The 16242-nt window shown below is 32.9% G+C and overlaps 1 protein-coding gene across 2 annotated transcripts in view; it reads right to left on the reverse strand.

Moving 5' to 3' along the window:
• The window catches only part of LOC127730228 (ceramide synthase 5-like), a 39389-nt gene extending 34140 nt beyond the window's left edge, over positions 1–5249 (reverse strand). Inside the window, exon 1 of one of the 2 annotated variants that reach the window (XM_052238520.1) lies at positions 4724–5249. The gene's annotated coding sequence lies outside the window, so the exon portion shown is untranslated. Of the gene's footprint in view, positions 1–3247; positions 3379–4723 lie in introns of those variants that run through there. The other variant, XM_052238521.1, reaches the window with a different exon arrangement.
• Between the last annotated feature and the right edge of the window lie 10993 nt (positions 5250–16242).

Raw genomic sequence — 16242 nt, forward strand, 5'->3', positions numbered from 1 at the left:
AATCAATAAATGTTTCAAAATATATATGGTTCCTAGATTTCCAAATTATATATTGTTCAGAGGAATTCAAGGAAATTTACCAAAATTGGAACCACACTCTTTTGAAACTCAATTGTTCCGTGTCAAAGTATTATCATAACAAATAAATGTTTTAAAATATATATGGTTGCCTAAGATTCTCATTAATATATTGTTCAGCGAGACTTCAAGGAAATTTACCAAAATTGGAATCACATCCCTTTGAAATTTGATTGTTCTGTGTCAAAGTTTTGGTCATAATGTTTCAAAAAAATATATGGTTGCTAAGGGATTTTCCAAATAGTAATTATTTAAGACTTCCATTGATCTAATAAAATTGGGATTGCTAACCTTTTCAAATTCAATTGTTCCACATCAAAGTTTTGGTCATAACCAATAAATGTTTCAAAATATATATGGTTGCTAGATTTCCAAATTATATATTGTTCAGAGGAATTCAAGAAAATTTACCAAAATTGGAACTGCACACCCTTTTGAAACTCAATTGTTCCATGTCAAAGTTTTGGTCATAACCAATAAATGCTTCAATATATATATATGGTTACTAGATTCAAATTTATATATTGTTCAGCTAGACTTCAAGGAAATTTCCCAAAATTGGAATCACATTCTTTTAATATTGACTTGTTCCTTTTAATTTTTTTCATTATAATTCCCAATCTATGTTTGCTTGGAAGAACACTTCTAGGAAGTTTACCGCAATTGGAATCAAATCCTATTGAATATCAATTGCTCAATGTCAAAGTTGTGATCATTATGCCTCCAAAAATATATGTATTAAAGAGATTTTCCAATTTTTTATCATTCTCAGAGACTTCCAGGAAATTTACCAACATTGGAATCACATTCTATTGAAATTCAATTGTTCTATGTCAATGTTTGGGTCTTAAAAATTCCCAAAATATATGTTTGCTAGGTGCTTTTCCAAATCATTATTGTACTTAGAGACTTCCAGGAAATTTACCAAAAATGGAATCACATTCTTTTGAAATTCATTTATTCCATGTCAAAGTTTGGGTCATAAGAATTCCCAAAATATATGTTTGCTAGGTGCTTATCTGAATCATTATGTACTTAAAGATTTCCAGGACGTTTACGAAAAATGGAATCACATCCTTTTGAAATTTAATTGATCCATGTCAAAGTTTAGGTAATAATCTTATTATGACAATTCCCAATATGTATGTTTGCTTAGTAGCTATAGGTGCTTCTACAAATCAATATTGTTCTGAGAGACTTCCATAAATTTACCTAAATTGGAATCACATTCTTTAGTTCCATGTCAACTATTTCTAACAACACATGGTTGATTGGTGCTTTTCACACTTTATATTTATCATGTTTATATAACAAACTTCCAGGAAATTTACCAAAACTGGAATTGCATCCTTTGAAATCCAGTTGTTCCATATAGAAACATCGGACAACAGTTGGGAATCTTTTATGAAAGGAGTAGGGGCAATAAGGCCCTTATTTGGCCCAAATATTACTGCAAATTTGAAAGTTATCCTACATATTCTTAAATTTGTCCTAACTAGACTAAGGTATGAGGTATTCAGAAAATAAAAACAAATTTGACATTGATCGAGTAACCATGGTAACAAACCATGACGAAATTCTTATATTTTGTAAAATTCTTGATTTTCCTTGTTTTTCTTCAACTTTTAAGTATATTTTAGATTGGCAAAGTATGTGCACATCCAAGAAACAACTTTATATTTGGTGAGATTATGTCAATAGTTATAATAAAGCTTCTCTTAAATTATTTTGTTGTTTCTTGGCTGCGCACGATGTCTCCACAATGGAAATAACAATGGAAAACTGCTTAAATTCTGTATTTTCATCATTTTCATGGAAACGGTACATAGTATGACTTAATTGTGACGTCATCAGATAAAAAATCTTATGTTTTTCATTTACATTTCTTGACTCTATGCATTTCCTAACATTATGTGCCAATTTGGTATAGTTGTCAAACATTTTATTTTCTTGGGCCAAAACCGGGCCTTAATGCCCTTACTCCTTTGTTTGGAATTGAGTTAATTTGTCATGCTACCAAGTACAAATTATAATAATAGTGAAAATGTGGTTCCCATTGATACAGGAATAATTAGAATAAATATAATATTACAATTTTTACACAGAACAAAATTGTTTTACAATAAGTTTCTATTCACGGTAGACCCCCACCTTCTTTTGGTCCATTCAAAATTTACCTTAACCATATGGTCCCGGCATGATAATTACTAAAGACCCACATGTCTCTATCACTTCCAGTTCTCAAGTCATAACCACATGAGTACGATAAAAAACGAAGTAAAAACAATGTCTTTGTAAGGGGTATTTTTAATTACTATCATGTTTTATGACAAAGGTCGTAGAACCATAGAATTGTTTTGACAAAAGACTTCCTCTATACGGTTTGAAGTGATCAAAGTAAAAATGTCCAGTCAGAACTAGGACTAAGCACTTAAAAAATACGATTCTCTCTACTCATATTATGTACAAGTGCATTGTTGAATTTATGTATAATCCAACTTCCTCAAAGGGCTATTTTTACATGTAATTTTACTGCAAATCAATATTCACACACTCCTAGAAGAGGACATTAACATTTTGTGTCCGAGACACACTGCACCATAGACGATTCAAAGACAAAGAACCAATAAAATGAGTCAAGCATTTCGACGCGGTAGAAGAGCTGAGGATAGGATAGATCAGGATAGGACAGCGGAAGTCGGAACAGAGAGGGAAAAAGGACCAATTGGGAAGGAAAGAGGGCTAGCTAATTCTCCCAGAACTTCTAAAAAATTAACTGCCCTTTCGGAAAATACCTACTTATCACCACTATAATTGAAAATAATAAATAATGAAAACGTCCCTATCGGCATGATCGGAGAACGATAAATAAAGTATATTTATCTTACGATGAGAAATTTCCATTTAAATTCATAATTGATCTGTTGAGGGCTAACCCTGCATATATTTGAACGAATTTAAGAACATTGATCATTATGAACAGAATAGACTCACTTAAATACAACACCAATATTTACCAGTTTCATGGCTGCATGCAAGGTCATAATGTAGGACGTAATAGTATAATTTATGCAGACAACAGAAATTATATTCCTAATCAATATGGAATGAAATGTTTTAGTTTTTTGTGATACCAAAACGAAAGTAATCGATCAGGATTGCTACTCACCCAAAATTTAGTAGAATCTTGATCAAAAAGGACTATAACTAATCAAAAGCAGAATTCCGTTTAAACGTGAAATCCGGAAGAAAAAAATGTCGATTTCCATAAAACATATAGATCAATGTCTCTACTAGTCAGTCAAGAGTTATCCTTTGCCCTGTGTTAGAAGGAAACAAATAATTTGAATTCACCTGGTCATTCTGAGTCAGTCCACAACAAATGTCTGTAGGGGAATAGCAGTATATAAGTGACTAAATAGCTGTATACAAGTGACTAAATAGCTGATTAAAAGGAGATGTCATATTGCTATGTAATATGTGTGTTTAAAAAACAAAAATACATGTCATGACATTTTAGAATTATACATTTAAAATTGAAGAGGTAACTCATCCCGGATTTAAATATCTCCTTGTCAAGATCTTTAAAATCGAATTTCCCGTGTAATAGGTACTCATGTCTTCAAAAGTGGTCACGTTCTATTCTTTAATAATAAGAATGTCATGTGTTTTACATGTACACGTTTCCTGGCAAGTGGCTTATGATTATGATAACTGTTATTTATCATCTCTTTCCCCCAAAAAAAATCATAACTCAATTCAGATCGCATGCTAGCTCATATTTGTTAGAAACATGTGTACTTTACAAGATTGTTTATTTAATGTGCTATATCTTTGGTGTAAATAAAACGTGTGTGTTGCCTTGACCCTGCATATGGGTGTAAAGATCAGGAAAAAAATAAGCAGATAATGTTAAATCAAAACAAGTATTTTCCTGTTCAAAATTGAACTATGGAGTGAATTAAATCCTAGTTTTCAACCCTTGAACGGTAATTAAATATCATACGATAGGTTAAAATGTTCTGGGGATATTGGACCCTCGCGAACTTCTATGATTAATGATTTAAATCATAACTATATCATTTCATGGTACCAATCTGGTACCCTATTTTTCAATAAAAAAAAATCCAGATAGTCAATAAGAAATATACAGGTATACAAACATGACAAACCAGATCGTGGATGAAAAGCGAGTGTTGTTGTGCATGTTTCAATCAGTGTTTATTGATATCAAATTCAAATTAAAAACTACACATTACAGTATATACATATCAAAATTAAATCGATTATGTATAAAAATTTAGGTTGACTTTCGTTTAATAGGTAAGTAGTATAAAAATCGATTGAACTAAAGCGTCGTGTTGCTTAGAAACCAAAGAATATCGGTTTAAACTTTCAATGAAATTTAAGAGATCCAAGATCCTTCACTCTTTTCATTCTAATTCAATGAAAAAGATGATTACATAATATGTATATTAGCACATGACTGTGTCATTTGTGTGCTTTGTTTTAAAACAGTCAAATATGGCATGCATTGAATTAATGGTCACACTTGCTTTCACATTATAAAGCCGCCATGGCACACAGGTCACGGTTGAAAAATTAATCTCTACCATATATATATGAAAAATATTTGTTTACTTACTTTTATGAACAGTAATCTATCCAGGGCAACTATATTCTCTGCATAAACTGAAACACAATTAACAAAGAAATGTCTTGCTTCAACCGACCTAAATTCCGCACCCTATCTTCAATGTAAAAAGTAAAGGCCTTCGAGAATTAATTTCCGAGTAGAACGGTAAAACAACTGTAAATCTATACCACGGACTCCGTCGTTTAAAGCGCTAACTTACAATCAGACATGTTTGTTTATACGTCTAATCCTGACCACTAGCTATTTAAAGGTATTCTTCCATTTACCTGTTACACAAGAATGGTTTTAAATAATTACATCACATTCTACACAATCAGATAACCATACACACAGTCATTTGGTTTTGGGGTTAATGACCTATTTTAAGTCCATGCGCTTCGCATGAGGATGTAGTTTTATTGTAGCTGCTGAACCGTAGTATTTCGTGATTGTCAACATAAAATGCCTCAATGTTCACAAGAGCAAACGGTTCCGTCTGCTGATTGTATAGCTTGTACATATCAGCGTACATACATTATGTAACAGTGAAAGTACGCTTACACGTGTATATATTTTTCAATCAGTTTAAAATCGTAATAAATAATAATCCAGGACTCATTGCATGAGGTCTGGTTATGAATTTTTTTGTTTTTATTTTTTCTCAAAATATGCTTCAGTTGTTCAATGAAGAACTATGAATTGAAGACAAAAATAACTTCGTGTATCAAGAAAAAGGGGGGGGGCAAGGGTAGGAGGGGATGTCATCCAGAATTCCCGAAAAAATAAATCGCAATTTGAGTCCCGAGTCCAGATAGGTGTAAATATCGACTTTCCGCAAAAATAAAGGCCCAATCCCAAATTCCCGCAAAAATTAAGGTCCAATCCCGATGTCTCGTGAAAGGTCCTCTATGAAATTGACTCGGGTTGGAAACCAAAACTTCAAATATGAAATGTAATTGTCTCGAAATTGATATAGGTGAAAATTAAAGTTGGGAAGCAAATCAATGAACAAGACCACCATTTGTTACATAGTTGGAATTGGCTTTGAACCAGTATACTTAGTAATCAGTTTTGAATCAGTAAGTACTTTTAGATCATATCATAAAAGAATATCACTTTTGTACACGCTTAAGGTAGATGGGGTGTCTAAATTATAATCCATAGAATTTTTTAATAATTTGCCAAAATGTAGTTTATATCATGCTTTTTAAAAAAAAATAATAAAAAGAATGGGTCACGGGGCTTATTTTCACGCTACAGGTTGTGCAAAATTGACAGATTTTGTATGGATTATGCATGGAAAACCCAATTTTCTGCCATAAAACGATAACTACACCATAGAATTTTGAGATAAAATATGAGAAGATAGCTTTAATAGTATGCTTTCAGATAAGAAAAAGAAAAAATGGGGTCACGGAACCCGTTTTCTTGCTACATAATAAAATAGGTAAATTCCTAACACATTCCATTGTAAAAGTAACTTTATCTGAATTATCTGCCCTTACATTTGAGTTGCCTCCCCTTATGTGGCAAAGTTGGAAAAAATAGATTCAAACAAAAGTATTCTGTTTTTTTGTAAAATACAACTATAAATATGACAAAATATGTCATTTCCTATATTGAAATGAAAATTCTTACACATGAATTAACTACTACTCTCAAAATTTGCACCTTTTATTAAAGATCTAGACCGATTGTTTTCTGGTATTTCAAAATCCAAGATGGAGGAAGACACCCTATCTACCTTAAAGAGTTACCTGTATCCATTAGACAACTCTCAAGTTAATAATACCAGGGGCGGGTCCAGGTGAGGGCGTATTGGCCCCCCTTTAAAAAAAAACAACAAAAAAAACTATAAAATATACATGCTCCAAGTCAGGAACCGTTACTTTAGTGCATTTCACAATTATTTACATTTGTGGGTCACTATATTTTTCTTTAGTTTATACTACTTTTAACTCAGAACTATAGATTATTATTTTATCACGTTAAGAATTTTTTATTCATAATTGTTGTGACTGTAACAAACCTTCAACCACTGTGACAGGTTAGGGGGAGGGTTGAGTGCTCACAAATATGTTTAACCCCACCACATTCTTTATGTGCCTGTCCCAAGTCAGGAGCCTGTAGTTCAGTGGTAGTCGTTGGTTCATGTCTGTCATATTTGTTTTTCGTGAATTGTTTTGTTATAAATTAGGCTTTTAGTTTTCTCAATTGAATTGTTTCATATGTCGAGGCCTTTTATAGCCGATCTCCTTATTCAGTTTATCTTGAAAATTCGTATCAAAATACCCTCTCTTTCTGGACCAATCAGAGAGCTCAATAAAAGGCAAAATGCTTTATTCATGAGATTTCATCATGTGACCAAATTAGCAGGATACGAAACATAGGTATGCTAGTGTTATGGCACAAACTAAGATTTGTAAAAAGCTTTATATTTCAGATGGTATAAGACCTTGATACTTGATTTTGTACACAGATACAAAAATTAGTGACGCCACCCTGACCTCATATTCAGGTTTTAGCAACTGCTAAAATAACCGTTTTTCATCACATGATTTTCTTACTTATATTGAGCAGGCCCGTAGCTAGGAAATTTTTAGGGGGGTTACATTGACTCGCGACAAATAAAATCTCAACTTTAATAGTCACAGTTCAAACAGGATGTCGACTTCAATAGTGCTTATTACTTTTAAAAAGAGGCCTGGGTTCGTATGAATCACTCGACCCCCCCCCCCCCCCCCCCCCTGGATACCTGATGAGTGATAGGACAACTTTATACGGAGGGAGTTGTCTCTGAAATTTTTCACCATATATGTATAAAACCAGAGACATATAATACATATTGTATTATATATCTCTGATATAACTATTAAAGGTATATATGAATATTTTGTTTCAGAGACAAGTGCACGTGGGTATATATATATATATGTATATAGAAGTATATATGAATATTTTTTTTTTTCAGAGACAAGTGCACGTGGGTATATATATGTATATAGAATCATTGTAGTGTCTACATGTTTGTCAGATAGGGGTTTCCTAACCTGGACCTCATTTCATGTATCAAAGATTTGGATTAAGTTTTTGTGGTCAAGTCTGTATCTCAGATACTTCAAGAATAGACTGGTCAAGTCTGTATCTCAGATACTTCAAGAATAGACCTTTTAAGATTGTAAGGTGTAAATGCCCGTCTGATGGGGTTCATCTGATCATAAAGTTTTAATACCTCATTTTCATGGCTCATTTATCAACGTTTACTTTTCGTGGTTTGACGGTCCATTTATTAGATACTATAAGTAATAGGTCAATTCTATTTTTTGTATGGAATGATTGTACTGTGTACATGCCCATCTGCTTGTGTTCATCTGACCTTGACCTAATTTTCATGGGTCATTGATAATGTTAAGATATGCGCTACCTGTAAAATAACCTTTATTTTAAAGACTTTCGGTATATAATTCAATAATGATCTGTAAAGCAGGCAAGACATTTTCAGCGTGTGAACTTTTGTTTTACATTTTGCAGATATGGTATTGTCAACACCAACGACCCAGAATTTGAAATACACCTCTTATAAGGTGCGCTATATTACCTGAGGCATAATAAATTGTTACGTATCCTTTTCCCAGATTTTCATTTCTTTCTTTTTATTGTCATAATTCATTTTGTCTCCAACATAGTTTACAAATTCATTATCCTTTGTAGCGATCACTGGTTTGAATATTTCAACACTATAGTACTAAGACTTTTAGTATAGGGACATGGATAGTATACCTATTAACTATTCCTATTTACTATACAAATCTTGGTTTCATTTAATGTTTGTATGTACTCAAAAGAACTGTGCTTTTTAATTTTTAATGCTTTTAGCCTAATGCAAGACACATGGGTTTTACTGCTTAAGCTTAGTGCATAAATATAATGTTTTGGTGCTAAATGTAGCTTTTTATACACATATACTATATGTGCTTAATTCGAATTCGTTAAAATGAATGAAATGACTTGTGTATGACATGTATCTATGGACATATGTATCAATCTGATTAAAATTCAGATCCATCTTAACTCTTAATCTTAAGAGGGTAACGAAATGATTCAAATCAGAGTTCTATATTTTAATTAGATTGCATTATATGTATGTTTTTAGAAATGTATATGTTTATCTATATTGTGCATTCTATGTCTTTAATATGTATACATGTAATATGTTTTATGCATGTAGCATCATGTAAGATGATCTTATGCTGTTTTTGTATATATTTACCGACTCTAAATAAAGCTTTTGATTTGAATGCAAATAGACAGGATATACGTAAATAAGTTCAAATTCCAATGATTAGAAAATTACACATCCGCTAACCTAATCCCTGTTGTTATATAGGGGTAAATGGATATTTAATGTAATAATATTGTATTAAATTGTCCGATGGAGGACATCCATTGCCCCATAAAATTTTAGATAAACAACCATTCTGGAGTATTGCATGGCACAATACATAGTCCCCTACCGGTTAAAAAATCATTGTATTGGAACAAAATTCTAACTTGATCTATAACTTGTCATGGTGTAAACTATTATATAACAAATATCAAGTCAAAATCTTCAAGCATGACGAAAAAAAGTTTTGAAAACTGCATTTAAGTGAATTTACCAAGTCCAAGGACCATAACTCTGCACAAAATCATCAGACTGGAACAAAATTCGAACTCGATCTGTAACTTTTCTTGATAAAACTATATACCAATTTTCAAATCAATATTATCAAGCATGACGAAAAAAAGTGCGGAAAACTGATAATTTGAGTGAATTTTCTAAGTCAAAGGACCATAACTCTGCACAAAATCATCAGACTGGAACAAAATTCAAAGTTGAACTGTAACTTGTCATGATAAAACTATATACCAATTATCAAATCAATATCTTCAAGAATGACAAAAAAAGTGCGGAAAACTGATTATTTTAGTGAATTTTCTTAGTCAAAGGACCATAACTCTGCACAAAATCATCAGACCGAAACAAAATTCTAAGTAGATCTGTAACTTGTCATGATAAAACAATATACCAAATATCAAATCAATATCTTTATGCATGAAGAAAAAAGAATGGACAACTGATTTGCCGGACTGACGGATGGACAGACAGACAGAGTGCAAACCTAAAGTCCCCTACCGACGAAGATTAATAGTCGGGCCTGTAACGACAACCACGTATACGGATAGAACTATAATTAATAGTCTTTTTTTTTACCGGATTGCCCTTGTCATGGCAATATTGAAGGTGTAAGGCTAGGGTTGGTGGGTGGCAAGATTTGAGCTGACAACATTTGAGCAAAAATTAGTATTCAAACTACTAGGTCTTCACTGAAAAAAACTGAATACTAAAGGAAGCATGTACATTATCTTACTGGTTTTGTTCCTTTCTAAATTGGATGTCAATGGCAGATCTTTGATATAGGCTCTTTTACGTTTATTCAACCGTTTTGCTCGGGCCTATTTAGAGCTTATTATATTGTTGCCGTCTCGCTTGCGTATATCATACAACCTATTATTCTTATTAACAAATATCGGTATGTCAAGCAAACGTTGAATCATTGCATTTTTATGAGTCTCTATGATTATATTATAATTTGTGACGAATAATACAATGTTTTAATATTGACTTAAGCAAATGGTCGTCGACTTCGTGCGTTGCTATCATGCCAAAACCAGCAACCCTCGGACATATGACTAAGCCAATTTATTGTTTAATGAAGATTATATGATATACATCGTTTCCGGAGGGGTATTTGCGAAAAATACCAGTCGAGAGAATGTCACATTTCCTGAGCTGCTAGGGTATGGTATTTTACGCACAAACCTCACCGGAACATGGTATATCTGTTTAGTTATACCGAACATCACAACTACTTGCCCAAGTTAAACATTCGATAATATTTCGTCTCAAAACGTTGACAGATTATACAAGGTGTAATTATTCGTTATTATATCATATTAGTCTAAAAAGTACAGTTTTTAAATGTTTGTATCACACTCGGCAGGTCGAGTGTTCTCCGTCGAGTACTTAGACTAGTATACTCAAGCAAAATTTCTTGCGTGACATTATTCTGGTTTGTGGTTTTAAGTAAATGTCTGTCAATATATCCAACACTCATGTTTGCAAGTGCCTGTGTATAACTGTCATGAAATATACGTTCCTTCATAATAAAAATGTGAGTTCCAAGTAGAAGAAATATGCTGTAATATTATCTCCACTGGAACAGTATTTATTCCTAATGGAAGAAAAATGTATAGAATATTTGTTTAAACAGAAACAGATATTATGGCATTGTTTATAGCATAGTTTCCAGTCGAACTTATGTTAGGTGGAACAAATATACGTTGACATAACTAGACCCCGAAATTTCTGTACAATTCTAAAGAAAATAAGACAAAACAAAAGAACGAACTGTTGAGATGAATTTCCATCACAATTTTGTTCTTTGAATTTACTTTATGCGATAGATACGGAGCTATAATGTCCACTCGTACTGATTTAGGTTTTGCTAAACAGGTTAAGGAGTATCTCCCAAATGGGTCATAATAATCCATTTGGGATATTAGAGCCCAAATCGGATATACATTTTCAGTGCAAAAAATCTGGATTTTTGAATTTATCAAAATTATTGAAAAGTGCATTTGTTTAGGTCAATAGTAGCAACTTTTGGGTCGACTTTTCCAGAAAATGAATAAGTTGCTGGATTGATTCCTCTGAAAATCTGCATATTCCTAGGCATCAAACATAAACAATCCAGTATTCAAAAAAGTTACCAACCAAAAGTTGTTGCCTTGTATGTAATTATTTACACTTTCCAATATTTTTCTTGACTAAAAGAAAAAAAATTGCACAGTAAAATTCAGTAAAATTATATCGCATTTAAGGAATTATAATCCATTTGGGAGATAATCCTCGACCTTTAAATTGCACCCAAATTATCTTACTGATAGGAATTTACAAATTGATAGCCATTGTTATCAGACACACTATTTTGATAACAGAAAATATATCAAATACATTTATCTTACTGTATATCAATGGCATCTATCTATCTATCTAGATACATTTATACATTATGCATCGTGTATGGGCTTCACATTCACGCTTTAGTTACATAACACAGGCTAGACACTCGATCATTGAAGCTTTATTAGTATGTAGGTTCTATGTGTTGTTGTTCAACTCGGACGAGTTTAGGCGCCAACTATTCATCTTTTGTGAAGGGAGCATGTTTTTTTTCAATAAATTGTATAAATTGTTGTATTCTTAATATTTTAAAGTAAAAATAAATTTTCAAAAGTGGAGTAAAAAAGTTTGTTTCCATTGAAAATAAGGGGGGAATAAAGAACAGCATTGAGTTTCAAAGCACATTTCTTGTTCCTAAAGGGTCTGAAGTTTTCAAGAAAAGAATTTCTGATTAAGTAGGGGGAGTTATTCCACCTGATTAAATTATCAATAGTACCTGTTTTGTTGTGCAGTAAGAAAACGAGAACGGTTATTTCCAGTTGTGTTCCTGTCTTCTCAAAGTATCTTGAAAAAGCTATGTGTCTGCTGGTTTTCTTTCCATATGAATACGAAGAGATTCTAAAGGTAAATTGTCTACAGAAAAGACAGTAAAACAGACGCACACGGCGAAGTATTCATTTTAATAGCTGACAAAATCTGATGATACGAGCGAACTACTGTGGGTCAAGGTTCAAATCACATGGTCAGCTGATTTCTAAATGGACAGTTTTAATCGTCCCTGAAATATTGTGAATTTCGAAATTTTCACTGTTTCGCGTTCTGCGCGAGGACGATACTGACTATATGTTTACAAGAAAACGATCTGGTAAATAAAAAGTAATTATGCAGAAAATTAAAAGAGAAAGAATGTGCCCGTCTATGAAAGAGTAGTTTCAAAAATAACGAAAGCCGTATGATATTTGAATAAATAATATATAATATAGTCATTTAATGCAGTGACTAATCTCTATATATTATATGTCTCTGACGCAGCAAGTGATGAGAACAGCAGGTTATAGGAGTTTTATGTAAAATTTGGTTTGAATTAGAATACATTCCTCGCGTAACATAATTTTCTATATTGGCTTCGTGGCGGATCCAAAAGGGGGGGGGTTCCGGGGGTTGGAACCCCCCTTTTTTTGACGATCAATGTTTTTGAATGGGGATATATGGTTGGAACACCCACACACCCTTTTATCCTGGGTTGGAACCCCCTTAAAAACAGCTGGATCCGCTCCTGTGGCTGTATATGTCACTGTCTCCCTATATGCATGCAGTTAGATAAGAGATGTCCAGGAAAACAAATATTAACAAAATCAATTGATATTCAGCATAGATTTACACTTTCGAATATAAGTCACCAAATGCACAAGGCAAATTCAAACGGACCTTTATTTCTGTATAAACATTTAATGCGAACACATCGAGAACACCGCACATAATACCGGTATGTATATATCCTTTACTTGATCAATTTTAAATATAGAACAAACTTTGAAATATTTTTATACTGAAAGTTCCCGTGACAATATGCAGACCGGCTTTCTAGAAAACAAAATAGTAGGCCAATGTGGACAAAGTGGTGTATGAAACATTTTTTTGACAAACAAAATGTTTAGGCCAATGTTCAGTTTTATGGTATATCCATTTAGCATGAAAATGATTTTTCATAAGCATAGTAAACATAAAATGACAACAATGCTTAATATAAATTTCATGCGTCCGAAGCGCTTTTCTGGATTTACCTTCATCAGGAACGCTAAAGCCGAATAAATAACAGTTGTACAAAATAGCTGATATCTGATATCCTGTTTTTGTTAGAAATACTTTTTTTTATATAAAAACACCCATACTCTCTCTACTTAGTTCTCCATATGAAAAATAATTTGAAGTAGATTTTTAAACACCTAATAAAATTTTATAAATAGTAGAGATTCAATGGCACCACAAATTTTAAACCCATATTTTTCACAACCATATAGATATAATAAGATGGGTGTAACCATTGTGGCAAACATATTAAGTTGTTCATCAACTTTTATGGAAATCAATACTTCTGCATGTATTTTAATATTACAAGCTTTTGTATCTTGTTCTAACAGTTTTATTCTATTTTATATATAAGATCCATTATTGGTAAAGATTATACATTAATATATGAATTCATCTACAACACTTTGTATTTCATTATTAAGTATACATACAGGTTGATTTTTGTTTTTTGAAGAATTGATCTCCAAATTCCACGTTTTACAACACAAGTACATAGCATTGAGAGCAGCTTGTAATTCAATCTTAGATTTTTAACAGTGTCATCAGCATACAAAAATCAAACAAAAGGCATACAATACAATATCAGCAACTAAAATAAATTGATACGTATCAAGACAATTACTAGTAGTAAATAAGAACAAGTTATAACAACAACACGTGTTACCATTACAATCAACAGTCTATCTCTTTTTTGCTAGTTACAGTTCCAATCGCAACTACTCGGCTATTCGCGCTACGCCTACAATAACGTTATTGTAGGCGTAGCGAGAATGGTCGAGTAGTTGCGATTGGTAACAGTTCGCTGGTAAATAAAATTGAAATTACTTCTGGGATATCTGACCACGAAATTGTGTATATCAAATCCAGCTTGAAACCTAGAAGGGCTAAAACATCCCAGAAAAGTCTTTTATATAATAAACCATTACTGAATAGATTAAAGATAAACTAAACAACATAGATCTTGACAAAATTATATATAAATACGAAAATTACATTGGCTTAATTTTGGGAAACTTTAAAAAAAAATGAAGAATCCATTCCAATTAGTATCAGTGATCAATAATTCAAAAGAGAAAGTACCATGTGTCAATAAGGAGATAAAACCACTCATTAGAAAAAGAAACACACTCTTCAAAAGGATGACAGTAGCTTCAAACAATGATAACACATTATAAAAGTCAGGAAACAAGAAAACATTTTCAAAAAGAGACAAAGAAAACTTATTTGAAATACCTTGAAACAATATGCTGTGATGAAAAATTAGACACTCCCCAAAAATAGAAACAGTTTTGGAATTGCATTACGAACAAAAAAAAAGTCGGTTCAGGAGTTGTACCGTCATGTTAATAAATGTCAAACACAAAAGCAGAAATAAAAAAACTGTTTAACAAGATCGCTTTTTTCACTCCCTAACATGGAAACGAATAAAAACAACTCTTGAAGTTCTATATGTATATCTATGCCAGAAATGTATGTCATAATGAATGATAAATGGTAGAGACAAAAAACTCAGATCTGTTTGCATCTGGATCACTCACATTTGAATGCATCTTTTTTGGAGGGGAGGTGTCTTTAGAATGGCGATAGGTAAACGTTATACCAATAGGTTAGAAATACCATGGAAGTATTATATTGAAATATATAATACTTCCATGGAAATACCTAGCCAGTAAGTACAGACCAGTCTCTTTGTAGCATGTATAATTGTTTATTCTGTAAATTATTGGAACACGCATTGTAGTCTGTAACATGCTAGTTGATCAGCATCATGGTTCATAGAGCTAAACACTGACACACAAAAACAGCTTATACTATTAAATTTTCTCAATGCATTTGACGAGATTCATGACAAGAAATTATTAAGGAAGGCTTCAAGCTGAATCATTATGACATCATACAGAGAAATACACGGAAATTGGTGTCAGGAGTTCTATGATAATATATAGAATGCAGCAGGTCGTACTTGATGGGGAGGTACCTCTCACCGTTTTAGCATATACTTAAAATAAATAATAGTTGAAGGCATTGCTCGCCTTTAGTGCGGAAGGTCGTGTGTTCGATCCCCGGCCGGGTCAAACCGAAGACTAGAAAATTGGTATTTGCTGCTTCCCCGATAAGCACTTGGAGTTAGATCAAAGGTCGGAAGTCCGAATGATGTATCCGGGGAGGGTGACGTGACGACTTCCTGTCAGTGCGGACTGTTTTCTGTGAACTAGCAGAAGTTCAAAATCCGTTTCGGCGTTTCGGTCTACATAGGCGGATCCAGGGGGGCCCGGGCCCCCCTTTCGTGGGAAAAATTTGGTTGATTATATAGGAATCACTAAAGCGTGACTGGAGCGGGCCCCCCTTAGGTCAGTCAGCAAGATAAGTTTTACAAGAAGTAAACATGAACAAATCGCCAGACTTTTAATGTGGGTTATTGCTCTTAAATGTTGAATTTTATCACCCCCCTCTCCTGTTTAGGGGGGGGGGGGGGGTGGGGGTTATCTCGAAAATATATTAATGAAGAACTTTAAAAAGCAAAATTGGTTAGCAATACAAGACTTTACAAGTAAGTTTACATAGTCGAAATCGTTAGCCGATTCCTTATTCATGAATAATTGCCCTTAAATAACGATTTCTATCCATCTTTTGTATGTGGCGGAAACTATAAAAATAGATAGTGTGAAACTATATAAACTAAAAATCTAAAATGATCAGCAAAGTATGA

The sequence above is a fragment of the Mytilus californianus genome, unplaced genomic scaffold (assembly GCF_021869535.1).
Source record: "Mytilus californianus isolate M0D057914Y unplaced genomic scaffold, xbMytCali1.0.p SCAF_2, whole genome shotgun sequence".
NCBI lineage: Eukaryota > Metazoa > Mollusca > Bivalvia > Mytilida > Mytilidae > Mytilus > Mytilus californianus.